Raw genomic sequence first — 27,313 nt, forward strand, 5'->3', positions numbered from 1 at the left:
CTGCTTAGGTCAACAGCCCTGGGACGATCTTTGACTCCTCTCACCTTCCATCTAATCCTCAGCAAACCTCTTTGTCAGATTGGCTTCAAAATGCATTCAGAATTAACCCTCTTTTCACCTCTTTCTCCACCACCACCTGGAACAGAGCCACCAACTATCCATCTCCTGGATTATTGTGCTAGCCCCCCAGTTGTTATGACTGCCTCTACTCTAGAGTTTACATGCATAATCATAGCAATGTGCTAGGGTCCTTGTTTCTAAACAGGCTTCGGGGCCATGGTTTATAATCACTATTTCCTTCCTTCACTATATTTGGGTACCTGGAAAGCCCATCTAATAGGCCTGGCAACATATGGTTTGGATCTTGCTAAAATGAAAATTTTCATTACTCACAAAGAATTCCGACCAACGGAAGACAAATTTGAACTAGGTGCTGGATTAATGAGTAACAATTATCAACCAGTAGGAAGGACTGGCTTTCTTTTCAACAGAGAGAATATGGGGAATTGCTTAAGAAGGGGATGGAAGATTGAAAAAGCAAAAGGGAAAGTTGGGAAAACATAGTGCTGATGACTACAGGAATCAGAGCCCCCACTTTTGTAAGACTTGGGGAGCAAAGGAAACAGGTTAGAATAAAATAAACTGAGAAGGCCAGAGGAGGGGGTCCTGAGCAGGTGAACCCAGAGCTCTGAGGGGAGGGTGAGTCTCCACTTCCCTCCCTGAGCAGGAGGAAGGAGTGTTGTGGTGAGGCAGGTCTAGGATGAGGGAGAGCCATGTTGTTGCCAGGGTGGAGAAGCCCTGCTGAGGGAGACAGCTCACAGGCAGGAAGAAACAGGTCTCTTGCTTCTCCTTCTGGCCTCAGGGGTCTCCCTATCTGCAGCACCTGACACAGAAGCCTCAGCAGGGCATATAATAGTGAATTCAGAGCTAAGAGACAGTAACATAATAATTAGATTGATTTTTTTTGTCTAAACAATGCCACATATTTCCTTTGCTCCCAAAGTCCTACAGAATTGATGGCTCTGATTCCCGTGGTTATGAGTACTATTGCTTTATCAATTTTCCCTTTTGCTTTTTCAATCTTCCATCACCTTTTTAAACAATTCCACAGTTAACACTACAATGCAACCACACATTGTAGTTCATCAAGTCAGTGTCAAGAAGGACAAGATATGGCCTGGACATCTCCTATAGATCCTACACTTCTGTTTGAAGAAAACCATGCATTTATGTTTCTTTGCATGAGGGGTGGCAGTATCATCAAGCGGAAATGTTCACTGATGATGTTTGTTTTGAGGTTTAGTAAGAGAGGAAGGGCCCATCCCAAGGCATCAACTTCTCCCCACTGCTCTGTGCCATCAGGGGGATTTTTCTAGAAGCAAAAATAACAAATTATGTTCAAAAGCTTCATCACTTAACCAGAAATTCATTATATTTAACAAAAAGGTGCTTTATACCATAGAAGTCCCCACACCAGCACTACCTGAAGAATGGTCTGAGGGCTCACATCAGTCTGCAAACTGTCCACAATGAGATAAGAATGGAAATTGAGAGTAAATGGTTAGATGCATTTTGGACAATTAACATTGTCATGAATTCCAAGCACATGACCAAGCATGTGAGTCCGCTCAAGTGTCATGAAACACTTGGGTTGAGTTGCAGGTGGCATGAGCCACTAACTAATGATCACATTACAACAAGTGATGCTTTAAGGCTTGTTTGGCAGTCTTTAGCCAAAAATGTGTAAAAATCTGAAAACTGAAAGTGTATATTTATTTTTCTAATTTGTTTCATTTACCATGAATTTAATTGTTATCAATACTTTCAAAATTTAAAGATTAACATTATTATCTAACTTGGAGGCATAAAAATTTGCATTGTGTATTCTTCAGCCTGAATTACAGGCTGGAAAACAAACCCCACTGGAAATATTTTGTCAAGAAATTAGATATATCAGCTTCAATCTGGAGTGTTAGTAAAAGAGAGCTGAGAAGCTTATACATTATCCCTTGTAAATGGGACAGTTATCAACCTGAGCTAGCTAAAATAAAAGTTAAAAGAATCATACTCATTTATTATATTATAAACCTTAATACTGATAAAACAGTATGCATTCAAAAGCAGGTCTAAGTATTTAGTACAGAAAATCACCACTTACCTATCTCTTTACTATTTGGTTAGTTATAGCTGCATAACTATAAAAGTTGAATTTAACAATGAGTCTCCATACTAAATGCCCTAGGCACATTTTCAATGAATAATGGGTACTGTCTTCATAATGCTTTTAGTTTTCCCTATGTTTGTTTCTATATTTTAAAATGCAATTTAATGTCTGTTGAATCCAATTAAAATTTGATATTATATTTTAGTTTGCTTTGCAATTTATTTTTTCTCATAAATTGGTGTTATGGTATTTTTTAAAAATATTGACTCATGATGAATTGATGAAAATGCAAAATATGACCAACCAGTTATCACTGAGAGTTGAGAAGTGCACTCTATATGTCTGTAAAGCCCCAGAGGCTTGGCTGGCTGTTGATATCTGGCTGAGCCCTGGGTCTTCATCCCTGGGACAATTATGGTGGGTCGGGATTCCTTCCTTGACAGCACAGCCACTGACAGGGACCAGGGGCTGGACCACAGCTGATGGGCTATGGGGCCTACTTACCTGGTTCCTAAGCCCTGCAACTTTACCTGCTTTGGCTGGTCGGTTCCAGGTTCTGCAGAACACCAGAACATCTGAGAATACAATACAGTTGCTTTTTCTGGGGCCTGAGGGTGGCAGGAGACACCACTGTTTTGGGTCAGGCACCCAGGAGAGGCAGGGGTTGGATATTGCTACAGCTATTCAAGGCCTTAGTGTCACAGGTAATAGAGGCCCCAAGGAGGACTGTGGGCTTATATATTTTGGGGTGTGGAAGAACAACACATCTCTTTTCTGTTCTTTCTTTTCTAAGAAGAGGTCCCTAAACCTTTGTCTTTAGTTCAGAAATCTCTTCTTCCAATGGCTTCCCTGGAAACTCATGGAAACCTTGATGGATTCTGCCTTGCCTTTCATGTTCCAGGTTACTCTCTTGCTTCCTTTTCCTGGATTTGTCTCATCTGCTATGCATTGCTGAGCTGCTGATCACCAAGTTGCTGATCTAAGCTACAGGTCCAGATTTCCCTCACTGGTTTAAGTTCTTTGGGGCTTTAGAGCAAGATTAGCCTAGCATGGTGTATGCTAGATACTATTCAACAAACATTTTAGTCCTGGATTTAATCACTGTGCTGGGCTTTCTGGGGCTTGAAAAATACAGGCTAAATGTTAAGGCAAGGGCTGGGGCTGTAGCTCCGTGGTAGAGTGCCTGCCTAGCATGCATGAGGCACTGGGTTCAATTCTTAGCATCACATAAGAATAAATAAAATAAAGGCATTCTAATCATCTACAACTACAAAAAAATTTAAATGTTAAGGAGGAAAATGGTCATAATGCCTGTAACTTATTTGCAAAGTTTTTGGGGGGTGCAAAAGGAAGATGCATTAATTAGGTGGGCTAATTTCAAAAGGTGGGAAATCCCCTAATAACACAGAGCATTTTGTAAACTATTTTTAAGATGCTTTCCTTTGATCCTGGTTATGGCAGGAGGGTGTGCAAGTGGTTTCCTCTCAATCTGTGATGTTTCCTCTCTTACATCCACACCCGTGTGTAGTGATCTTCTTGGCCAGACATGCATTTCACCTGGAGGACATCAACCAGGCCTCCCAACTTCCTGCCCCAAAAGCAGAGGGACTCATTCCAATGTCCCCATGACCAGTTCAACTGCCCATGCAGAGGGAGGCCCTCTCTGGATCCCCAGAGTAGCATGGAACTGAGATATAACTGAGTGGGAAGAGTGGGAAGACCCTGAATCAGGTGGGAAGACCTGCAACCTAGGGAGTCCCTGCGGGTCTGGCATTGCCCACCTACCCCCAGGCAACTGCAGCCACCAGAACCAACTGACGCTCTAGAAAGGATCCGGAATGTGAGGGGCCAAGTCTCTGCCATTGGCATTTCCTCCCACCGTGCACCCATGAAAAACTGTTTCCTGGCAGGTGGTGGTGTAGAGGGGTTGGGAGGTTCAGCTCCTGCCCTGGATCTCTTCTTAGGAAAGCAAACCCCACATACCTGATCTTGTGCTTCCATCATTAGAGCCAATTCCTTCAAGTTTTCTGCTGTCTCCAAGTGCCCTCTACTGGCTACAGGAAATATATCCTCCCATGATTTTAAAATTACAACCTCCCCCCCACACACACCACCTTAATTCAATCCCTAATATGAGCCTTGCAATCAGTTCAGATAATTCAGATAGACTTTTCCTCTCCACCAACTTTTCCCTGGGTGATATCATATCTGGGTGGAGGCACTTGCTAGAGCTGTGGGGGAGGCTGTGTTATTTCCTTTGTACTGTTTGCAAGGCCCCCTGGGACATACCTGCCTGCCTACCTGCTCCTAGGCAATGTATAGAAGTGACTTTCACATGGATCTGGGGCCAGGTACTTTGAGATCTTCTGGTACTTCCCTGTTGAGGCCCACCTGCTGCCATTTCTGACTTTCTCATTGCCCAATGTGGTTGCTGCCCTGTGATGGGTGAGAGTCACCCATGGAGGAAGGGTTCTAGAACATCCTCACTTTCCCAGGCTCACTGCAAAACTAGCACATCTGTCTTTGGATCCTCAGACTCATCCGGGGCTTCTCCTATAACCTTGGACTCAGCTCATGGACAGGGATAGGTGAAAGGCTCTTACATCTGATGTAAGTGGAATCCTTCTCCAAACTCCTCCTTCCCTTCTCTACTTGAAGAACATTTATCCAGTTCTTGTCGTAGGTGATTGGCAAGTGGGATTAGCAGGGTCAAATAAGCAAAGAAAAGAACTGGCTCAGCAAGTTTCCCTTCCAGATTGTTTGGTCTTACTCCAAACATACACTTAGGTTTTTCTTTCATCATAACCAGAAACCAAGAATTTGACATCTTTATTTTTGGGTCCTGGCAACATTCTCTTTGACAATTTCCCCCTGGAGCCACAGCGTCCCCTAATTGAACTCTCTGGGCAGGGGGTTGCTTGGGACCCAAACAAAGAAATTCAGCAGAGAACAGGAAAGAAACAGAACCACCTCAGACATCCTCCTGCCACACCCACACGACAGAAAGAATGCACTTTGTAGACTGTGAAACCTCTATTAGGGTGCTTCCAACTTTTGAAGATTAACATTTATTTTTTTTGCATCTTCTTTTTGATATTTTTTTTCTTTTTCCCAAAAACACTTAAAAGTGACTTGTGGACATGAAGTTCCTTTATCTTAATTCATTAGCACACATCTCCTAGGAAAGAGGCCAGGCTCTCATATATCCACAGTATAAATTATTGAAATTTCATATTGATGTAATATTTTAAAATATGGGCTCTATATTCAGATTTCTCTGACTGTCCGAACATTATCTTTTAAAGCATCTTTTCCAGCTCAGTATCCAATTCAGATCTGAGTTGTGTTAGTTGTCTCTTTATCCTCCTTTAATCCAGAACGTTCCGACCTTTCTTTCACATCATTGCCATTTTCAAAAACACAATATTGTATCACCTTCATGATTCAGGTTTTGCATTTGTGGCAGGAACAGCACAGAAATAATGTGTGTGCCTTCCAATGTGTCACACATTAGGAGACACTAGTATCACTTTGTCCCGTTTTGAGGTTGAACCTTATATTTCATGATGAACTTAAATTGGGGGCTCACAATTCTCTCCACTGCAAAGATGCTAGCCCCCGCCTTTTGTAAATTAACATTCTGTAGGAAGATATGACTCTCCTGCTCCCTAACAAATTCTCACACAATGGTTTTAGTATCCATTCCTGCCTGAATTAGCTATGAGAATTATAGCTGCATATGGTAGCTCTTTCTAAATTCTCACTTGGCAAAGTGGGAAGACCCAACACCAGGTCATCAGGCCTCAAAGCCTTGCCTGCCCCTGCTGAGCAGATAAACCACCCATTCTTTCTCTACCCTTCAAGCAAGTTAGAATGCAGTTGTCTGACCTTCTCCAAGTTCTATGTACACACTTTACAAAGTTCCACTCTTCCCCTGTTAGGTACAAGGTTGATTTGTCTAGCTCAGGAGGTGGACAGCCCTCCTGCACAGAACTCCCACCCTACACAGCAGTTCTCAGACTTCAGTGTGCCCTAGAATCACCAGGAGGGCTTTTTCAAACAGCTCCCTGTTCCCTCCTCTGGGGATTCTGGGACGTCCTCCAAAAATCTTACTGGTTTGACACAAACGCTTAGTTAGTTCTCTTTCAGATGACAGGTCTAACACAGGTTCATGGGGAATACTCGTTTACGTACTTGGAGATGCTGGCTGATGGAGACTCCACCATTCCAGTGTGTGGCTTTCAGCTTTAACACACAGAAAGAGAGGAGCATGCAGAACCATGCCTGGGCTTCCTGCTGTTCACAGACCCACTGGCCTGCTCAATGGTAGTGGCTGGGAAATATTGTGATCAGATGGACTCTTTGGTGAGTATCATGGTTTCTTTGATCCTACAGCATTCCATTATCCTACCACCAAATGACACATGGGCCTTCTTTCTGTGATCCTCACTTTTCTATCCATGGGTCTTTGCACCAGCTCCTCTCTCTGCCCAAACACACCCAGGCCAGATATCAAATGGCTGATTCAATGCCCCTCCCTGGAGAGGCTTTCCCTGACTGCCCAAGCAGAAGTGACTGCCCCTCCCTCACACCCCTGTGCTGTAATTCTCTGCATAGCCCTTCTTATTCTGTTGGGTGTTGTCCTTCTCAGGTCTAGAGCCCAGCCCTGAAAACCCTGACTCCTGATCTCTATTGCCAATCCTACTGCCCCCCCCATAAGTTTTCTTTAGTGTTCTCTCTTTAAATATGTTATGGATTTTGGCCGGCACAAGTATTTGATCATTCCGTGGCCTGTGGAACAGAGATTAGTGTCCTTCCTTTATGGATGAGAAAGCTAGCTCTGAGAGGTGAACATGATCAGTACACCTACCAACTAGAGTCACAGACTTGAGGGATTAATATTCCTCTGTCACTCTTAGCATTTCTCAAACTCTGAAAGTACACAAGATTCACCAGAGGACTCTCGTTAAACTGTATATTCTGATTTAGAAAGCCTGAGCCAGTTCCCGGGAAACTCCCAAGTGGTCAATGCCACAGGACCCAGAGTTTGTGCTGGAGTACTGAAGAGCCTGTGATTGCTTTCCCAAGAGTTCTGCTGTTTTTCAGTTAGTAAGCATATTGGGAGGACACTGGTAGTTATCCAGAGCAGAAGTCAATCTGTCTGTTGGTCCTCTATAGTGATCAGTAAAGGGAACAAGTGAGTACACAGGGACACCAGAGATGATCTAATAACTACCACCCACCGTGCAGACAGACCTTCCATGCCTCCCAGCCGAGGCTCCAACAATCTCAGATCGTCAACCAACTATGGCTCTAGGTCTGACATAGAACATGGCAGCACAAAAAGGAACAGACATTGAAAACAATATTGGCAAATATAGAACAGGTCCCAGAGGGACTCAACCCAGATCACCATCACTGTGGATACTCAGTGCACCTTCCTTAAGGGTGGAAAAGAGAATGGCAAGCAAGTCCTCAAAGAGGGACCCTAAAAGCTCAAGGCAGTGCAATTTTTAAACTTGAACTGAAGTTAGGATTCAGTGTAGACTCCAAATAGATAGCACTCTATATCATTCCCTGCTAAGGTTACTACTTCATTTATTTAGTCCCAGCCATTTGGTTTCCAATTACCTCATAGGTTAGGTATCTAATTCCCATTCAGTCCAAAATATTCAGATGTGCCTGTGTTTTTAGCAACCCTCTCCAGCAAAGATCACTATTTTGTGGGCATGTAGAGGGTACTGGGTAGGTATGGGGATGGCAGCATGACCCTGTGTGGGTACACACACGAATTTGGATGTGTATTGTTTGTGTTTTATGGAGGGCATGATGAGGAACTTGGAATTTAATATAAAATCAGTGGAGAAGGGATGAAGAAGGTCTTATCTGAATTACTGATTTGTGAATCATTAAGGAAGTAGGCGTTACGTTTTCAAAGGTAAAGTCATGGCTCATATAAATTTAAAGTCAACACATGTCAAAGCTTCCATTAATAAAGGAACTAGTAAGATGTCACCACCATTTCAAAAGGAGAACTCAAGGACAGACACACACAGGTAGTTAGGATGGGGAAATGATTTGCTAATATACTCAAAACAGATGGGCTGGGGTTGTAGCTCAGTGGTAGAGCACTGGCCTCGCACGTGTGAGGCCCTCTGTTCAATCCTCAGCACCACATGAAAATAAAGATGTTGTGACAATCTACAACTAAAACCATATTTTAAAAAAGAAAGAAAAGGTGCATACGGAATGCCTTTCAAAAACAAAACAAACAAACAAAAACAGGTTCATGACGATAGGTCAATAAAATGCCATGTTTGGAATGTTACCCAAAACAGACATTATTTATGTCTTTAGGGGACAGTTTTTCCTTATGTTTCTGTTTGCATTACTATCCATTTTCTAGGGCTTACCTAGTGTAAGTAGCTCAAAGACAGCTGTCAAGAGCACTGAAAGAATTCCCAGTAATCACCACTGCCCTCTTCAAAGTCCCTTGGAAATCTTCCTAATATGGAAAAGGGAAGGAGAGAACAATCCCTGGCCTCCTCTTAGGTACTGGACGCTGGACAAAGAAACTCATGGGCATCAGCTCAGGAAACTGTCCCAATCTTCCAAGGTGATCATGATCCTGCTTCTCCAAGAGGAAACCAGAACTTCAAGAAGCTAAATGACTGATGGATCCCTACACTGCCCACAAGTGGCAGTGCCAGGATTTAAGCAGCTTGTGGTTCCAGACCTCAATGAGGAGATGCGGAGCCTTGGAGGAGAGCTGGAGCCTTGGAGGAGAGCTGGAGCCTTGGAGGAGAGCTGGAGACTTGGAGGAGAGCTGGCGACTTGGAGGAGAGCTGGAGACTTGGAGGAGAGCTGGAGACTTGTTTGGAAACTGTGCCTGCACAGAAACTGCTGAATCAGCACGAGTGATACTTCTGGAGCCTTGGAGGGGATCTGATAGAGCCTCCTGGGAAGGATATATATATATATATATATACCCCTCCTTGTGACCCAAACTATGGAGATCCACTCTTCTTGCTGTGGCCTATGATCATGCTTTTGTCAGTGGGTCTCCAATAAATTGCACCAGTGCAGTCCTAGATCTGCCTCTTTCTTTAGTCTCACTGTATTTTGGGACTGGTTTCCATACACTGGAACCAGATTGTTCCAGAACACCCATGTAAAGTGGAAAGTCCTCTGTTCACATTATTTATCTATTCATGGGACGATATGAGAATGAAGATGGTCGTGTCCAGAGTCTGGGGTCACAAGTATGGTTCTTCCTCTTCTCCAAACTACAATATTTGTAGATCATCCTTCTAAGAACTATGGCTCATATTCTCCTCGTTGTGACAGTTTACAGAGAGACACTGAGTCATAAGAATGGCCCCCAAACTACTTCTTCATCCAAATTCCTTACTGAAGAAATGCCCCAGTTCTCCACTGATGATTATGATAATCACTGAGTTTTGTCACCTGGGTGGCTACCCAGTGTCCACCATGTTCCCCTCCATGGCTGACTCATTAATGCCAGGAAGCTCCCTGAAAATACCACCTCATCCGAAGAGTATTCCATCTGCTCTGCCCATCCCCAGGTTCTGGCCCAGTATCTAGAGCTTCTGGTGACTCCTTGCTCAGGGTGGGAGCCTGGGCCACACTACTACCATTTTGTCTTCACAGTTTTTAAGAGTACCTATGGGGTCTGAACACCACGGGACGTTTTCCAATAAGCACTCGTTTTACAGACACTAGTCTCCCCAGTCAGGAAGTTGAGCTGCCACTCTTCACTCCTGCTGGAATGTTTCCAAAATTGGCTTCTGAAGGTCACTTTGCTCATCCCAAATCTCTGCATTGACCTTGCAAATTGAAAATAGTAGCCTGAGAGACATGAGTGGTCCATTCTTGATGCCGAGGGGCCACCAGTTCAGCTGTGTGACAAAGCCCAGACATACCTTTCTGTCTGAGGAATATGATTAATCCCTTTAGAACAGGTTGGCTCCTGTGAATTTTCTTAGTTTTCCTTCACCAGAGAATGTCTTTATTTTACCTTTATTCCTGAAAGATATTTTTGTCAAAATTAGAATTTCAGACTAACTTTTATTCCCCTTTAGCTCTTTTAAAAATTCTGTATTCTTTTCTATGACCTCTATGGTTTCCAATGAGAAATCTAGAGTCACTCAAACCATTTTCCCACTAAAAACAATGCCATTTTTCTCTATTTTCAAGATTTTCCTTTATCTTTAGTGTTCAGTGGTTTGATTGTAGTGTGTCTGGGTGTAGATTTCTTTTGTTCTGTTTGTGGTCTGTTTAGGTCGTAAACACATACATATATATATATATATATATATATATATATATATATATACAAGCCTATATGTACATATATAAGTATATATATGCACATAAAAGTAAATATGTGTGTGTGTGTGTGTATTTCTCTTTCTCTGGGATCTGATGACACAAACGTTAGACATCCCCTCCTTTTTTTTTCTTCCCATATGTCAGAGAGGCTGTGTTCATTTTTTATATCCTTTTCTTCCTCTCTATGGTTTATATTGGATAATTTCTATTTATCTTCAAATTCACTGACTCTTCCCTCTGTCGTTTCAATTCTGCTAATGAGTCCATCCAGTGACTTCCTTTGTTTGGCTTTGTATTTCTAAATTCTCAGATTTCTACTTTTATCTCTCATGTCTTTGCTGAGATTTTCTATTTTAAACTTTGTTTCAAGAATGGTTGCAATTGCTCATTTGAGCACTTTTATCATAGCTGCTTTAAGGACTTTGATAATTTTAACATCTGTGAAATTTCATCACCGGCATCTGTTGACTGTCTTTTCCAAGGACAATTTAAATGTTCATGTTTTTTTTTTTTTGTATGCTAAGTAATTTTGATTTTATATTATGGACAATGTGAAAATTATATTATGAGACTGTAGCTTGTTTAAATCTTCTTAAAAAAATGCTATTTTTATTTTAGCAGGTTATCCACCTGGTGAGGTCCTGGCATCAAGGACCAACCCAACCTTACAGGTTCTGATGACAATGTCAGTTGTTTTCAAAGAGTTTATACTCCTTGTTGGCTCCATTTCAGGCTTCATCAATCACTCATTGGCCAGGCTGGGAACTGGATGGTGATCTCTCCATTACTTCAGTTCTCAAAGTCTTTGGTATGCTAGTTAGGACCAGATCTAAACATGTCTGGCTGCAGTGGAGTAGCGACAATAGGAAACCTTGGAGTTCATAAACACATGGAGGTCCCTTTCCTCCTCTTTAACCTCTCCAGTGCTTTGTGTTCTTGGAGGCTTCCCTTTCGGGTCCTTCCCTTAGGAACTTGGGATTCTGGTTACTCTGGTCTGCTTCATATTGCCATATTTGGGGCCATGTTCAGGTCTCAGTGGTAGGAGAACATAGAGAAAAAAAAGCATTGCCTCTTAAGATGGCAATCCTTCTGATCAAATAGCAGGTTTGCCCTTCCTCAGAATTTTGGTTCTGCCAGTTCCATTACTGACTGCTGCCACCACAGATGTGCTCTATCTAGAGAGTAGAGAATGCTAAGAAAGGAAGAAAATCAGGAGCATTCATGCTCTCTCTCTGGGCATTAGTAGTCCCAAATTTCACTTCTTGAACCAAAATTAGGGGACTTCTCCCTGGAGCCCACTTACAGTCTCCAGCTCTGCTATGTTCAAACCAGGAGGACACCAGAGTAGGCGAAATATAAACTCACTACTGGCTTGATGTCCCTCCTTTTCTGGTCTTCTTCCCCAATCTGCTTGCTGCTCTTTTCCTTCCATTGTCTTCAAATAGCTGGTCTATGTAGTCTCTCCTGGAGCTATCATCAGCTGGAAGATGTGTGAACTGTGCTTACTCTTATCTTTCCTGGACCCAGAGTGCTCATGTTTTTAAAATATAGAAATTTCCCCCAAAAATCCCAACTTCTTCTCAAAATCTCACAATGATGAGCCTGCTTTTTGGCAGGGTAACAGTATGGAGGCCAACGGTTGGCATGCCCTCTCTCACAGAGCAACTTCACACGTTGTGTTATTTTGCCACCTTATCTTAGGGGAGATTGAAACTAATATTTCCAGAGGGAAGCTGGGTGGGTATCACTTGGGCTCAGCTGCATATCTGCCTCTTAGTTCATCAGAACTTTATGTTGCCAGCTCTTTCCTGCTTTCCCAGCCTCTAGTCCAGGTTAATTTCTCTGCACTCTGGCCTGAAACCTCTTCCACTGTGCTCTGCCCCTTGTGGAGTCTCTGCCTAGATCTCCCTCCACCTCTCTCTGCTTCCTTTTATGTTGGTTCTCTCACTCCTGCTCCTCACTCGGGACCAAGGCTTAACTCTGAGTGATTAAGTCCAGCTATGCCTGCTTGGACTCACCCTATGGTTGACTCCCTGTCACCTACCTTTGAGAAAGGCACCAGTACAGACGTTGGGGCCTACCGTTGGCTTCTCAACCTACCAACCAAGACTTGGCAGGCTCTGTTGGGACTCTAAAATATTGATGAAATATTGTCTCAAGATGTGCTGAAATTTTAAACCCCAGTCATTCATGGTATCATGTTCTTCTGTAAGAAATGGTAGCTTTTCTATTGTCTTAATTTTGTGTCCATTACCAGGACTCCCAAGATGCTTCTGATTTGGAAATTTTCCGGAAGGAACAAGAGTTACTGACAAATGAAATAAGGCACATCTAATTGAGTTCCAAGAACAATATCCTTTTCTATCTTTTTCTTCTTGTGGCTAATATGCAAATAGGAACAGGTACAATTAGCAGTTGTTCAAGTCATACCTGCCCAGACTCCCCTGGGATGCAGCCAGAATAATTTCAACATGCTTGATCTAAGTCCCATTCCAGAAAAGATTCAATTGCTCTCCCTTCTTAGCTCACAGGGACCGTTTTGAGCCCTACACAGGCTCAGCAACACACACAGCAATGCATCCGTGTGCCAGGCACTGTGTTGATGTGGCTGGTACAGAGACACAGCCAAGAGGAGGAGTCGGAAGAGTTGGCAATTGAAATACAATGCAGCAAGAACTATGAAGGTAATGAGCAGAGGCAGGAGAAAGCAGAACAATAGGGCTGACTGGATGAAGAGGAAGCCAGCCAGTCTCTAAGGGTATCTTATCACCACAGTGGCTCATTGGAACCTGAGTGTCTGTGAAATTTCATACTCAGTAACTTACCTAACCAGAGAAATGGACCTTGGTTCTGCTCCTGCAGAAGACCACAGAGCTCCCAAGTGGACATTTTAAAACCACTCCTCCAGGTGCCAACTTCTTTCTGTTGAGGCATCTCGCCCTGTACACATTGAACTCCACAGGGTGCAGGCTCATCTCTTCTTGCCACCCAATCAGCTGAAATATTAAAATCAGACAATTCAGGACCTGAAACTACTTTCTAAGAATGAATTGTTTTTTTATTTTACTTTTGAACTCTTAATATGGCTACCAAAAGACTCCTGAGTTAGGAAAATCATCCAGTGAAACTGAATATAGAATAAGGATGACTGACATGTAAAATGCCTTTTGTAGAATTAAAACCAAGAGGGAGAAAAAAAAGTCCTCTTCAAGACAATTTGAAGACAACTTGGTAACTATGGTTACCTCTAATTAGTGAGCACCTTATGCTTTCTAGATTTGGTGAAGGAAAAGTGAAAGGAAAAAAAATACCAAATAAGTAAAAATGCTAAGCTCCACCGAGTGCATGTAGTCTTGTATTCTGAACATAACAACAAGATCAAGTTGGCTAATATCAAATCAGCCTTCTCCATCTTCACCTTCACATTCTCTGTCTCTCTCTGCACAACAGGGACTCATAAACTCAAATGGGGAGTTAAGAAAACCTCCATGAAGAAGGTGACACCAGAGGTCAGGTGCTGGATAGGCAACTCATTATAGAGTCACACTGGTGCAAAAGGCCAAGCTGGCTGAATTAAGGTGAAAGTACAGAGTGTCCAGCAGGGCTCCTCCTATTCTCTGCTGGACACCAGGCAAAGGAGGCACCTGGCTGTGGTCCCCTGACAAGTGTCCAACAGACAGTCTGTAATTACTTGGATTTGAACTGGAGCAGAGAGGGAAGCTCCTAGAGAACGTGTTCTAGAATGTTCTTCAGGTTTCCTAGGAGATGGGGGCACAACACAAACAGCATATCCTGATCCACCTCAGAAGAAAGAAGCAAGGAGGAGGCATCTCCTGCTCCACCTCAGTCCCTTGGCCCCTCCTAGAGCTGAGATGTTATCAAAGCCCTGTCTTCTGACTGAATAAGTCTCCAGCAGAATCCAGGCTGGGCCACACTTATAAAAGAAGGACAGAAAACTCCTGTGTCTCTCTCTCAGAGGTTTCTCTCTACTTCGGGGAAGAAGGACTTCAACTTACAAGTGATGAGCTAGTAATATGGGTTTCCAGTGAACACTAGAAGCTGCAGTTTACAGAACCAAATGGTTATTCTCTTCCTGACTAAAAAACAAGTGTGGAGTTGGAGCTTGAATAAGACAAACTTTGGCCTCCATTGAAACCTCTGCAGTATACAATTTTTTTTTCATCCATTCACTCAAATGCTATTTTCTGAGATGACTGTGGTCCAGGCACTGTGCTGCGCACCAGAGATGCTGAAATGAGAGTTGAAAGGGATTGACATCAGGCGTCATCATTCTAGTGGGAAGTGATGAAGTCAAAGAGCAAAGATTTGGAATCATTTGCACTTGGACACCTAGTGACATTTCAAAGTCAACTGTGCATACTTCAACTCATGGATTTCTCCTGAAACTTTATCCACCTAATACCCTTCCCAACTCAACTGATGGCAACTCCATCCTTCCAGCTGCTTTGGTCAAAGCCCTGGGATGATCTTTGACTCCTCTCACCTTCCATCTTATCCTCAGCAAACCTCTTTGTCAAACTGGCTTCAAAATGCATTTAGAATTAACCCTCTCTTCACCTCTTTCTCTACCACCACCTGGAACAGAGCCACCAATTATCCGTCTCCTGGATTATTGTGCTAGCCCCCCAATTGATATGACTGCCTCTACTCTAGAGTTTATATGCATAATCATAGCAATGTGCTAGGGTCTTTGTTTCTAAACAGGCCTCAGGGTCATGGTTTATCATCAGGGTTTCCTTCGGTCACTGCATTTTCGACCCTGGAAAGCCCATCTAATAGGCCTGGCCACATATGGTTTGGATCTTGCTAAAATGAACATTTTCATTACTCTCACAAAGAATTCCGACCAACGAAGGACAAAGTTGAACTAGGTGCTGGAGGAATGAGTCACAATTATCAACCAGTAGGAAGGACTGCCTTCTTTTTTCAACAGAGAGAACATGGGGAATTGCTTAAGAAGGGGATGGAAGATTGAAAAAGCAAAAGGGAACGTTGGGAAAACATAGTGCTGATAACCACCAGAATCACAGCCCCCGCTTTTGTAAGACTTGGGGAGCAAAGGAAACAGGTTAGAATAAAATAAACTGAGAAGGCCGTAGGAGCGGGTCCTGAGCAGGTGAACCCAGAGCTCTGAGGGGAGGGTGCATCTCCACTTCCCTCCCTGAGCAGGAGGAAAGAGTGTTGTGGTGAGGCAGGTCTAGGATGAGGGAGAGCCATGTTGTTGCCAGGGTGGAGAAGCGCTGCTGAGGGAGACAGCTCACAGGCAGGAAGAAACAGGTCTCCTAGTTCTCCTTCTGCCCTCAGAATTCTCCCTATCTGCAGCACCTGACACAGAAGCCTCAGCAGGGTATATAATGGTGAATTCAGAGCTAAGAGACAGTAACATAATAATTAGATTGATTTTTTTTTGTCTAAAGAATGCCACATATTTCCTTTGCTCCCCCAGTCCTACAGAATTGAGGGCTCTGATTCCCGTGGTTTTAAGTACTATTGCTTTTTCAATTTTCCCTTTTGCTTTTTCAATCTTCCATCCTCTACTTAAACAATTCCGCAGTTAACACTAGAATGCACCCACAGGTTCTAGTTCATCAAGTCAGGATCAAGAAGGACAAGAAATGGCCTGGACATCTCCTATAGATCCTGCACTTCTGTTTGAAGAAAACCATGCATTTATGTTTCTTTGCATGAGGGGTGGCTGTATCATCAAGCGGAAATGTTCACTGATGATGTTTGTTTTGAGGTTAAGTAAGAGAAGAAGGGCCCATCCCAAGGCATCAACTTCTCCCCACAGCTCTTTGCCATGAGGGGGATATTTCTAGAAGCAAAAATAACAAATTATGTTTAAAAGCTTCATCACTTCACCAGAAATTCATTATATTTAACAAAAAGGTGCTTTATACCATAGAAGTCCCCACACCAGAACTACCTGAAGAATGGTCTGAGGGCTCACGTCAGTCTGCAAACTGTCCACAATGAGATAAGAATGGAAATTGAGAATAAATTGTTAGATGCATTTTGGACAATTAACATTGTCATGAAGTCCCAGCACATGACCAAGCATGTGGGTACGCTCAAGTGTCATGGAACACTTGGGTTGAGTTGCAGGTGGCATGAGCCACTAACTAATGATCACATTACAACAAGTGATGCTTTAAGGTTTGTTTGGCAATCTTTAGTTAAGAAAACCTCCATGAAGAAGGTGACACCAGAGGTCAGGTGCTGGATAGGCAGCTCATTATAGAGTCACACTGGTGCAAAAGGCCAAGCTGGCTGAATTAAGGTGAAAGTACAGAGTGTCCAAAAGGGCTCCTCCTATTCTGTGCTGGACACCAGGCAAAGGAGGCACCTGGCTGTGGTCCCCTGACAAGTGTCCAACAGACAGCCTGTAATTACTTGGATTTGAACTTGAGCAGAGAGGGAAGCTCCCAGAGAACTTGTTCTAGAATGTTCTTCAGGTTTCCTAGGAGATGGGGGCACAACACCAACAGAATAACCACACTCAAAGAAAGAGCCAGAAAGGGGAATCTCCTGCTCCACCTCAGTCCCCTGGCGCCTCCTAGAGCTGAGATGTTGTCAAAGCCCTGTCTTCTGACTGAATAAGTCTCCAGCAGAATCCAGGCTGGGCCACACTTATAAAAGAAGGACAGAAAACTCCTGTGTCTCTCTCTCAGAGGTTTCTCTCTACTTCGGGGAAGAAGGACTTCAACTTACAAGTGATGAGCTAGTAATATGGGTTTCCAATGAACACTAGAAGCTGCAGTTTACAGAACCAAATGGTTATTCTCTTCCTGACTAGAAAACAAGTGTGGAGCTGGAGCGTGAATAAGACAAACTTTGGCCTCAATTGGAACCTCTAGAGTATACAATTTTTTTTCATCCATTCACTCAAATGCTATTTTCTGGGATGATTGTGGTCCAGGCACTGTACTGCGCACCAGAGATGCTGAAATGAGAGTTGAAAGGGACTGACATCAGGCTTCCTCATTCTAGTGCTAAGTGATAAATAAAGTCAAAGAGCAAAGATTTGGAATCATTTGCACTTGGACACCTAGTGACATTCAAAGTCAACTGTGCATACTTCAACTCATGGATTTCTCTTGAAACTTTATCCACCTAATACCTTCCCCAACTCAACTGATGGCTACTCCATCCTTCCAGCTACTTAGGTCAAAAGCCCTGGGACGATCTTTGACTCCTCTCACCTTCCATCTAATCCTCAGCAAACCTCTTTGTCAGATTGGCTTCAAAATGCATTTAGAATTTGCCCTCTCTTCAACTCTTTCTCCACCACCACCTGGAACAGAGCCACCAACTATCCATCTCCTGGATTATTGTGCTAGCCACACAATTGATATGACTGCCTCTACTCTAGAGTTTATATGCATAATTATAGCAATGTGCTAGGGTCTTTGTTTCTAAACAGGCCTCAGGGTCATGGTTTATCATCACGGTTTCCTTCCTTCACTGCATTTTCAACCCTGGAAAGCCCATCTAATAGGCCTGGCCACATATGGTTTGGATCTTGCTAAAATGAACATTTTCATTACTCTCACAAAGAATTCCGACCAACGGAGGACAAAGTTGAACTAGGTGCTGGAGGAATGAGTCACAATTATCAACCAGTAGGAAGGACTGGCTCTTTTTCAACAGAGAATATGGGGAATTGCTTAAGAAGGGGATGGAAGATTGAAAAAGCAAAAGGGAACTTGGGAAAACATAGTGCTGATAACCACAGGAATCAGAGCCCCCACTTCTGTAAGACTTGGGGAGCAAAGGAAATAGGTTAGAATAAAATAAACTGAGAAGGCCAGAGGAGGGGGTCCTGAGCAGGTGAACCCAGAGCTCTGAGGGGAGGGTGCATCTCCACTTCCCTCCCTGAGCAGGAGGAAGGAGTGTTGTGGTGAGGCAGGTCTAGGATGAGGGAGAGCCATGTTGTTGCCAGGGTGGAGAAGCGCTGCTGAGGGAGACAGCTCACAGGCAGGAAGAAACAGGTCTCTTGCTTCTCCTTCTGGCCTCAGGGGTCTCTCTATCTGCAGCACCTGACACAGAAGCCTCAGCAGGGTATATAATGGTGAATTCAGAGCTAAGAGACAGTAACGTAATAATTAGATTGATTTTTTTTGTCTAAACAATGCCACATGTTTCCTTTTCTCCCCCAGTCCTACAGAATTGAGGGCTCTGATTCCTGTGGTTTTCAGTACTATTGCTTTTTCAATTTTTTCTTTTGCTTTTTCAATCTTCCATCCCCTACTTAAACAATTCCACAGTTAACACTACAATGCACCCACAGGTTCTAGTTCATCAAGTCAGGATCAAGAAGGACAAGATGTGGCCTGGACATCTCCTATAGATCCTGCACCTCTGTTTGATGAAAACCATGCATTTATGTTTCTTTGCATGAGGGGTGGCTGTATCATCAAGCGGAAATGTTCACTGATGATGTTTGTTTTGAGGTTAAGTAAGAGAAGAAGGGCCCATCCCAAGGCATCAACTTCTCCCCACTGCTCTGTGCCACGAGGGGGCTTTTTCTAGAAGCAAAAATAATAACAAATTATGTTTAAAAGCTTCATCACTTCACCAGAAATTCATTATATTTAACCAAAAGGTGTTTTATACCATAAAAGTTCCCACACTAGCACTACCTTAAGAATGGTCTGAGGGCTCATGTCAGTCTGCAAACTGTCCACAATGAGATAAGAATGGAAATCCAGAGTAAATAGTTAGATGCATTTTGAACAATTAACATTGTCATGAAGTCCAAGCACATGACCAATCATGTGGGTCCGCTCAAGTGTCATGAAACACTTGGGTTGAGTTGCAGGTGGCATGAGCCACTAACTAATGATCACATTACAACAAGTGATGCTTTAAGGTTTGTTTGGCAATCTTTAGCCAAAAATGCCTAAAAATCTGAGCAACTGCAAGTGTATATTTATTTCTCTAATTTGTTTCATTTACCATGAATTTAATTGTTATCAAGCCTTTCAAAATTTAAAGCTTAACATTATTATCTAACTTGGAGGCATAAAAATTTGCATTGTGTAGCCTTCAGCCTGAATTATAGACTGGAAAACAAACCCCACTGGAAATTTTTTGTCAAGAAATTAGATATATCAGCTTCAATCTTGAGTGTTAGTAAAAGAGAGCTGAGAAGCTTATACATTATCCCTTGTAAATGGGACAGTTATCAACCTGAGCTAGCTGAAAAAAAAATTAAAAGAATCATACTCATTTATTTTATTATAAACCTTAATACTGATAAAACAGTATTCATTCAAAAGCGAGTCTCAGTGTTTAGTACAGAAAATCACCACTTACCTATCTTTTTACTATTTGGTTAGTTATAGCTACAGAACTATGAAAGTTGAATTTAACAATGAGTCTCCATACTAAATGCCCTTGGCACATTTTCAATGATTAATGGGTACTGTCTTCATAATGCTTTTAGTTTTCCCTATGTTTGTTCCTATATTTTAAAATGCAATTTAATGTCTGTTAAATCCAATTAAAATTTGATATTATATTTTAGTTTGCTTTGCATTTTATTTTTTCTCATAAATTGGTGTTATGGTATTTTATAAAAATATTGACTCATGATGAATTGATAAACATGCAAAATATGACCAACCAGTTATCACTGAGAGTTGAGAAGTGGCACTCTATATGTCTGTAAAGCCCCAGAGGCTTGGCTGGCTGTTGATATCTGGCTGAGCCCTCCCTCTTCATCCCTGGGACAATTATGGTGGGTCGGGATTCCATCCTTGACAGCACAGCCACTGACAGGGACCAGGGGCTAGACCACAGCTGATGGGCTATGGGGCCTACTTACCTGGTTCCTAAGCCCTGAAACTTTACCTGCTTTGGCTGGTCGGTTTCAGTTTCTGCAGAACATCAGAACAGCTGAGAATACAATACAGTTGCTTTTTCTGGGGCCTGAGGGTGGCAGAAGACACCACTGTTGGGGGTCAGGTACCCAGGAGAGGCAGGGGTTGGATATTGCTACAGCTATTCAAGGCCTTAGTGTCACAGGTAATAGAGGCCCTGAGGAGGACTGTGGGCTTCTATATTTTGGGGTGTGGAAGAACAACACATCTCTTTTCTGTTCTTTCTCTTCTAAAAAGAGGTCCCTAAACCTTTGGCTGTAGTTCAGAAATCTCCTCTTCCAATGGCTTCCATGGAAACCTTGATGGATTCCGCCTTGCCTTTCATGTCCCAGGTTCTTCTCTTGCTTCCTTTTCCTGGATTTGTCTCATCTGCTATGCGTTGCTGAGCTGCTGGTCCCCAAGTTGCTGATCTAAGCTACAGGTCCATATTTCCCTCACTGGTTTAACTTCTTTGGGTTTCAGAGCAAGATTAGCCTAGCATGGTGTATGCTAGATACTATTCAACAAACAATTTAGTCCTGGATTTAATCACTGTGCTGGGCTTTATGGGGCTTGGAAAATACAGGCTAAATGTTAAGGCAAGGGCTGGGGCTGTAGCTCCGTGGTAGAGTGCCTGCCTGGCATGCATGAGGCACTGGGTTCCATCCTCAGCATCACATAAAAATAAATAAAATAAAGGCATTCTATCCATCTACAACTACAAAAAAAATTTAAATGTTAAGGAGGAAAAGAGTCATAATGCCTGTAACTTATTTGCAAGTGTTTGGGGGGAGTGTAAAAGGAAGATGCATTAATTAGGTGGGCTAATTTCAAAAGGTGGGAAATCCCCTAATAACACAGAGCATTTTGTAAACTATTTTTTAAGATGCTTTCCTTTGATCCTGGTTATGGCAGGAGGGTGTGCAAGTGGTTTCCTCTCAATCTGTGATGTTTCCTCTCTTACATCCATACCCGTGGGTAGTGGTCTTCTTGGCCAGACATGCATTTCACCTGGGGGACATCAACCAGGCCTCCCAACTTCCTGCCCCCAAAGCAGAGGGACTCATTCAAAAGTCCCCATGACCAGTTCAACTGCCCACGCACAGGGAGGACCTCTCTGGATCCCCAGAGAAGCATGGAACTGAGATATGTAGAAATGTAGAAATGACCAAACAAGGAGCTTAACCCTAATGCTGTCCAGAGAGATTAACCTCCTGAAAAATCCCCTTCTCTAACACATTCCCCCTAAAGCCCCAACTTGAAACAAATTAAGTGGGGCTAAAGAAATAAGGTTGTGTGAAAATAGTATGAAAAAAAAATAACAAAACAAGAAAAGAAAACTTGTTTAGAGATCACAGACACCGAAAGTCACCAAGAGAATGAGTCATAAGTATACAGAGATCCAACAGAACTGTATGGCACTTTAAGAATTCTGGAATGTACTTTTGGAGCCAAAAGAAATAACACATACTCTAATAAGGTTAGGAAAAAAAGTCATGTAGAAAATACATCTAAGTAAATCAAGTTCATAGTAAATTTATGTTTTAATGGCAAGAGTAGGAAAGACAACAGATTTAGAGGGATGGAAAATAAAGCAACAATCTGTCTTATGCAGTTAAGAAGACATCTACTGGCCTCACTTGCCCTTGACTGTGAAATCAGAGGCTAAGTATAAACGCCCAACTCCAGTGCTCACAATATCAGGCACCATGGCCATCCTACCCGACAAGCCTCCTTGTGGGTGGGAAGAGGGGTGCTGGGAAGAAAGCACCAGCTCACCATGGGAAACAGGCCCAGCGAGTGGTAGCGCCGGGACGTGGTGTTGGGCATGGTTTTGTTCCTGAGGTTCTTCAGCTCTTCCTGCGCTTCGTGAAGCATCTCCATGCACTCTGCGTACTTGTCCTCCAGCTCACGCAGCTACAGAAGACCAGGAAAGATGCAGAGGGTCAGGACCTCATGAGGAGTCGGGCTTATGCCCCCACAAGAGCCAGAAACACACATGCAATCTAACCAGGCCTCCAGTGTGGAACAGCTGCCCTGCTGGCCAAATGGCAAAAACTCTCAAGATTGGTTTTTCTTTAACTTTTACTTAGAGTGAGTCTACAGTCTCAAAAATCTCCTAAAATACTAACAATGAGCAACGTGGATAAAACAACCTTAAATGAACAGAAAAGCAAACCAGAACACCCTGCTTCAAGGCATATCCTTGAACAGGCTCCTCTCAAGCCATATGTTGCATGGTTTACACTGATGAGCATTTACAGACCCAAGATTTAGCAGGTGCCAGGCCCTGGGCTGGTGTGGAACATGGCCTCCCTGTGTTCACAACCAGCAACAGGGGAAGCAGGCGCAGAACCGAGGTGAAAGCTATATTAAATTCAATATAAAAACAGTTGTTCCTCAGCAACTTAGTGAGATCCAGTCTCAAAATGAAAAGGAAAAAGGGCTGGGGATGTGGCTCAGTGGTTAAGCACTTCTGGGTTTGACCCCTAGTACAAACAACAACACCAACAATAAAAACAGTTGTTACCATGGACATGAACAAAGCCTGTCAAGGGAATATGCTCTACCTTCACTGGAACCAAAAGCCCTCAAGAGGTAAGGGAGACACACCCACCTCGGCCGTGAGCTGCCGCTGGGCATCCTTGGCAGCTCCCAGGTGTTGGACGAGTTCCTCATTTTCCACTGCACACTAAAACACAGCAAAGACACGTAAGTAGACACCAGATAAGCCCAACTCTTCCCCTCATTACCTGATCCATTAGGACCCCATCCCCTTTCTACAATGAAATGTGTTATCTCAAACGGGAGTAAAATTTTGTCTTATATAATTTTGAAGGCCTTACAGTCCAATTTCCACTCAATACCTCCAATGTAAAGGCTGCTTTCTAGAAGCTAGTCTCTCTCCTTCCTTCCATCTTTCTTCTTTTTCTCTCTCTGCTTCTTTCTTCCCCCTTTTCATTTTTCCAAAATTATTTAGCCTCTCACAGCAAAGGTTTCATATGGGAAACAAAACTGTTTTTTGCCATTTCACTTAATCCTCAAGGGGCTACTTCTACTGCACAACATACTTGGTGCACTGAGTCCAAACAAATACTAGGCAGGTGATTAAATTAAAGTTCAGAACTTCACATCAACAGCAACTTTTTATTTTATTTTATTTTCTAAATAATGTCTTTCCATGGGATTTCTCATTGGCCAGAACTACCACAAGGACAGTCATAACTGCATTGTAAATTATCTTAGTTGAGCTCATCACAAAATAAGAATTGAAATCCATTTAATTACAATAAATGAGGAATGGACACACGACAAGTAATGTCTACAATAGTCCACCCTTTGACTACCCAACATCATCTATATAACTCTTCATGACCACAGAGTGAACCCCAATCCTTACCCCCAAAGCTCATCAAAGTACTGAATCTCCTCAAAGTGGAGACCTCTGGATGAAGAGCACTGTGCTTCATCAGGTCTCAATTTGGATTCTGGGAAACTGGTAACTTAGACAATTTCAAATACATGCCCTGAGCACATCATATAGAAGTGTTGAGACATAATAATACCACCTCCCATTAGAAAAGAGAAGGAAGGAAAACATAGAGCGGCAGAAGTAGAAGAAAGTAGAATTGGGCAGGAAGAGAAAAATTTCTTATTTTGTAAGTACAGTAACTCTCATTACGCTGGCCTCTGGCCTCTGGAGGAATGTTACTTCTCTAATTAATTAGCATGGCCACTTCTAGGAATGTCACACTCAGAGGAGGATGTACTCATGGAAGGCTGCTCCACTCTAGTAACCCAATTCCTGCTGATGTAAATTTGGGTGCTGGGATTGCACTAAGAGACTAAACAACCACAGGCTATTGTCAAGCATAATTACTGTGGCCAGTGTATTAGCTTCTAATGAATTCCTGCAGCACCTTTTTTGATGAATTCTATTAATCTGTAGATTATTTTCAGGAGGTAAGAGGTTATGAAAAGACCCTTTGCCAACTCAGGGCCACAAGACATTTTATTACTGAATCCACTAAGCTTTTTCTCCAAAGGGGAAACACACACTCTTCTAGAGTAATGGCCCCTTCCCATCTTGGCACAACCACTGTGGTGTTAGCCAGAGTGACAGAAGCCTTACAGCTTTTGCCTTTTTCTGCAAGTCGACGATATGTGACAGCAGGTGCGTGATCTCCTCTTGCTAGCGGGCAGCATCTTCAGTCTTCTTGGCCAGTTCCTCTGAGATGCTGGCAATCTGCACATTGGCATCCCCTTTGACAAAGAAATGACAAAGAGTAAGAGAGAAAACTACACACACAGACTAGAGAGAGTGGTTTCCTGGTGGTTCACACATGAAAACCCATCTTTATGGGGAGGAGTACAGAGGGTACATGATGAAGGGATGCATAGTGACTGTGTTCTTCCATGGTGAAGCAAAGTGGCTTCTCGGGACTCAGTCAGTCATGAGAAGGGACATGATCTTCCCATGGGCTGTCATCCTGGGCCTAACCCCACTGATCAAGTCTGTCTCCTCAGAGCCAATAAGGCAGGCACTGGAGACACCAGAAGGAGACACTCCAAACATGGTGCATCTGGCCAAATCTCAACATTCCACACATGAATGGATACATGTCACCAACATGAAGCCCTGCTATATGCACCTTGTTTTAGAAATCCCAGTTGCTGATGCACACTACAATTCCCTTTGGTTTTCATTCCTATTCAGACATAACCCATTTTATAAGACTTAAACATGGGGTGTGGTTCATTTGCTTAGTATTTTGATGAAATGCAAAAGATTCTATTTGCCCTTTTATCTTACCTTGCAAACTTACAATGGAGAAAATGGTAGGGGAGTACTTATTTGCAAAACTGAGAACTTGGGCCTCAATTTTCATAAATCAAATCACTAAAAAGCAGTTTTCTTCACATTCTCAAGCCAGATTTCTGTATCTGAGCCTAACTTTGGCATTTAATAATTCTAATATTCCAGCAGAAAGCCAAAATTAAATATCCCTCTCAGAAGAAACTGAGATAATATATGGTTAATGGCCTGGAACCCGATTCACAAATGGGGAGGGGGTGCCATACAAGGTCAGGTCTCCTTTCACTGATTTCAGGCTGGCAGGGAGCCTGCTCTTCATCAAGGACGATACAAAGCCACTGGGTCATGACAATGGGAGATATAAGGAAGTAGAAGCTGGGATGGGGGTTGGGAGTGAGTGGGCAGGGGACATACTCAGCTCCTTCACACAGTCGTTGACCAGCTGCTGCTCCTTCTCTTCGTAGGTGATGGTTTCTGTCTTTAGCTGGCAGGCCTGTAGAAAAGGCTCAGGTCAGGGCCCAGCACTCACCCTGCACTGTGACTTTCCATGCATGTGAGGGCGAGGCATGGAGCAGGGGCAAACCCAAGTCTGGGAAGTGCTGGTCAGTATCTCTTCACCTGTCATTAGTTAGGCCCTCAAGTACAAAACATTTCCTACTTAGTTAAGGGGACACTCTCAAAGCAGAAAATTGAAAAACACACACCACTAGATGGCGCCACACAAAGCCAGCACCCAAGGGCCACACACAGCAAGCTCTGTAAGATTCGGCAAGAGGGTCTGCCTGTTCATTTGTCTGTCCAGCTAATAGATGTGGACACTGCTGTGGCTCTCACAGTGCCTAAGACCCTGCCCTGCCTATGGCATGCATTCTAAAAATAACCACAGGACTGGGGCTGAAGCTCAGAAGTAGAGTGGTTGCCTAACATGAATAAGGCCCTGGGTCCAATCTCTAGTACCATTAAAAAAAAAAAAAAAAAAAAAAAAAAGCCAGGTGTGGAGATCCTAAGGATAAGGATAAGCACACATCATATGAAGCTAACGTGCACTCTATCACTACTCTGTGCCAGGCACTGAACTATGAGGTTCTGAGCTGGAGTTAAACCTGCTGTGTTCAGAATATGGTCCAATATAGAAAATTTAGAGACCCAAGAGCCGTCCCAGGACCCTGTTCAGCTTCCTCCAGCAAGAGATCTGAAGGCCCAATGAAAATGATGCAGTTTGAGAAAAGGTGTCTCAGAGCCCTCTGATCCTGGCCGTGGAGAGATAGATACTACATTTCTGAGAACAAAGGCAGGACAGTGAGAATCTATAGATGGGATCAGATTCCCTCACTGACTTTAGGTAAGATTCTGACAGAGGGTGGGATTGCTGGGTACTGAGAACTGGGGCATCTCCCAAGGGCTGGAAAGGCAGTGCTAGACTCAGAATGGGAAACACTGGGCCTATAATTGGCTAAGCCACTGGCTGTCAGAGCACAATGGGGCAACCTTGGCCACTCAGGGTTGTTTTCATTAGGAAGTGAAGAGCTGGAAGACGTGAAGTCTACAAGAATAGGTCTTGCAGAAAAGCATCTTGTTGGGTTCTTTCCAATGCGCAGCAATTTCAAGGTGACAGACAGTCTGCCCCACTGAAGGGGCTCAAGGGAGTCTAGGGCCAGCTTAGGTGGGCACACAGCCTGAACCTGACATCATTAATCTGGCTAGAGAACACAAACCCACTGCTAATTAAGACAAACAGTACTAAATTTTTATGCATCCATGTTTTTAGAGAAGGGCAGTAGGTGAAGAGGAAAAGTGTGGGCTGAGAGTCACATAAATGTCCAAATCTTGGCTTTGTCACTTACTACAGACTTGTGGGACCCTGAGATACCAAAACACTTAGCAGCCTGGAGCCTGGTTTTCTCACTATAAATGAGAATCAAAGTAAGCAACTTGCAGCCTTGCTGTAGAAGATTAAAAATGATAATAATGACATACGCAAAGTGCGAGCGTAGTACCTTGCCAATAAAGGGAACTCTCTAAAGCAGAGTTTCCAAGTTGCCTCAGCTCAACCTTTTTAAATTAACTGTTCAAGAAACATGTCTCCAGGGTCTGGAG

At 43.1% G+C, this 27,313-nt stretch overlaps 1 protein-coding gene across 4 annotated transcripts in view; it reads right to left on the bottom strand.

Moving 5' to 3' along the window:
• Positions 1–24,617, bottom strand: part of LOC144375031 (trafficking kinesin-binding protein 1-like) — a 55,687-nt gene extending 31,070 nt beyond the window's left edge. For 3 of the 4 annotated variants that reach the window (XR_013434335.1, XR_013434336.1, XM_078038086.1), the window contains exons 1-3: positions 24,533–24,617; positions 23,018–23,092; positions 22,180–22,317 (exon numbers count right to left, since the gene is read on the bottom strand). The gene's annotated coding sequence lies outside the window, so the exon portion shown is untranslated. Of the gene's footprint in view, positions 1–13,493; positions 13,513–22,179; positions 22,318–23,017; positions 23,093–24,532 lie in introns of those variants that run through there. The other variant, XR_013434337.1, reaches the window with a different exon arrangement.
• Between the last annotated feature and the right edge of the window lie 2,696 nt (positions 24,618–27,313).

This window comes from Ictidomys tridecemlineatus, chromosome 2 (genome assembly GCF_052094955.1).
Source record: "Ictidomys tridecemlineatus isolate mIctTri1 chromosome 2, mIctTri1.hap1, whole genome shotgun sequence".
Taxonomy (NCBI): Eukaryota; Metazoa; Chordata; class Mammalia; order Rodentia; family Sciuridae; genus Ictidomys; species Ictidomys tridecemlineatus.